Here is a 2,829-nt window from a genome sequence, read left to right as displayed (position 1 = left end):
TTTATAACCATAAGAACAATACAAAGAGATATCAAAGATCTGCTCAATGAGTCTTGATCTCAAGACCTAATAAGAAAGAGAGAGGGAATTGCTATCTTCTTGGAGTGATTATAGGGACTAAAGTACGCCTTGCTAGCTTGTGCACACATGCACACACATCTAGAGATATGTGTATGTGTGTGACCCAATGGCCATGCTTTCTTGGCCGCAGCAACACGCGGGTCACACACTAGTAACACTTCAGTGGGAATTGGGAAAAAAGAAAGAAGTGTGTGAAGTTAAAAGGGAAGCCAATAGCATCGGCGGTGTTGCCATAAGGGATTTTTTTACAAATTCAATGGGAAAGAAAAGAAGGGATTAGTGTCGTTCTCGAGAAAAAACAAGTGAAAGGGTCACGATGGCTTTCTAAAACAATAAGAAAGTGATAAAATCATTAGGTTGAGTTTAACTAAAATTATATAAGGTGAAGCATTGTTTGGCAATGTTTCTTTTATTAAGTGATCAGGTTTCCTCCTTGCAAAGAAGCAAACCAGAAACAGTAGCATAAATTTTTCAATTTGTTGGATTTTTGAACTAAGTTCTCACATATTACACCAATTTTTCTTCCCTTTACCATGGTTTGCTCATTAATATTTATATATATATATATATCCCTCAACAGGTGGGGTTCTCTAAACTAACTAAACTTAGGTTCAGAACCCCCAAACAAAAATAAACTTGAGGAATACTTAGAGCTGACTCAATCATTACAATATGAAGACTACTTGTGGGAAAGATTTTGCAAAAATGGATTTCTGCTCGGCACAACCTTTTCTCCTCTTTCAATGGTCGGCTTGGGTGTGATACCCTACTTGTGGGAGAAAGGCTATCTTCAATAAAAATGTGGCCATCTTTATTGCAATACCAATTTTAGCGTGGTAGGATGTGCATTCACCAAACTTGCATGAAGAGACGTTTTTTTTTGCGGACAATTTTTTCTGGAATGAATGGCAACACATGGCGTGTGGGGCCCGGAATGCAACAAATACAAGTGTGTAGCTATGCGCACTTGCTGCTTGACGCCGACTTCTTAAGGAGGAGGTGAGTACGGTTGTTGTACTCACTTAGTGCCTTGGGTATTGTGAGAGAGAGCACTTTCTATTGAGTGCGGGTAGCGGTTCACTGTGCATCATGGAGAAAAGCAATGCCATTGTCGAGTTTGGCTCTCCTGAGGTTGGTGTTTATTTTAATTTGATTCTTAAGGGTGAACATCTACTATGCTGTGTTTGACAGCATGTTGTTATGCTTTATTGACCTTGGAAAAACGTTGAAAAGAATTGATGTTGTATTGGTGTGGTTGGGCCGATGTGGAAATACCTACATGAACATCAAAAATAATAAAGGGATATTATCCCACACTAAGATGCACTATCTCATAGCCTCGCTTCTGTCATTTTACTCGGGAATGTGTACATTGGTGATGAAACCCAGATTCAGTGGTGGAGTCTTGCTATTCTCGGTTATAGGCATATGTATGTTGGCATAATATATTGGGGCTTTTTTCCTCTGTTGTATGCATTGGTTTGTACACGAACTAGGAAACCTGTAGCATCAGGATGGTTTAAATACTGGCAGAAAATATGGTATACTGCTTATACTCAAAAAATTTGGGTTGGTAAATACTATGGGACTTCGTGTTAATAATTGCGATAAACAGTAGGTGCTAGACAAAAATTAAGATGAAAGTTTACCTCGTTTTTTTTATATTGGATGGTTCTCTATACTCGTGCACTGACATATGTAGGATTGCATAAATTGGGGCGTTTCTTCTATAATATGCATCAGTATTGAACACAAGCGTGGAACGTGTTGCAGCATGTTACTAGCAGTAGAAGTTATGTTGCTGACTGTACTGAAAAAAAATCTGGTTTTCCTAATAAACCATGCACAGGCATGTGTAGTCTTGCATTATCTATTGGTACATTTTCACTAATATATGCATCAGGTATGAGAACAAGCTGGGAACATGTTACATCATGCTACTAGTGAGAATAATGATACTAATTTCACTCAAAAATCTGGTGCTTTTTTTAGACTTCATGGGCTGAATGGGTATAGACAATAGGGTTCTAAACAGTTTTTATAACTCGGGTTTTTGGTAAATGTATTGAATGTAATTTATATAAAGATTTAAACATGAGCAGCCTACATAGAGATACTTATTGGCTCGAGAAAGTGTCCTTTACTGCTATCGATGATCTTCTGAAAATGAATTGTTGAGAAGGCATTACAATGGTTAGCTTGAAATGTTCTCAAAAGGTAAGTATGTTGGGTCTTGGTGAATCCGAAAGGTAATTGTCGGGCATGACTGGCCTAATACATATTGTTACTATTGGAAGAGGATACGAGTGTGCTCTTTTGGGATTTCTGAAAATAGTATGCTAGTGTCTATCAACAAAAATTATGTGGTTTACTTTCAACAGTTATGTCTTCTTTTATTGAGGGATGTACATGGATAAAAACTAGTAGGCCCATTTACCTGCAATGCTATTCAGGCACTAACCGAGCGGTTGTTTGTCTTTACTGTGGATGCAGGTATGTAAAGGTCTATCTTGTCTTTTCGGTGATTGGGGATATGCTGCTAATGACTTGGACTTTTGGATTTCTCCTAACTTTTGTATCTATTGGGAGGAAGTGTATTACTAACTCCTCCTCACTTGGGAGTGTATTATTGTTCTGATACTTGAATAATGATATGTCTACTTGCTTTAACTGGTTCTTTTTTGGTCCTTGTACTTTTTCATAAAAGTCGCTTGTGCTATCTGTAATAAAGTAAATCCAACTATATAT

This window comes from Adiantum capillus-veneris, chromosome 5 (assembly GCF_014529385.1).
Source record: "Adiantum capillus-veneris isolate H3 chromosome 5, ASM1452938v2, whole genome shotgun sequence".
Lineage (NCBI taxonomy): Eukaryota > Viridiplantae > Streptophyta > Polypodiopsida > Polypodiales > Pteridaceae > Adiantum > Adiantum capillus-veneris.
This window is presented reverse-complemented; position numbering follows the sequence as displayed.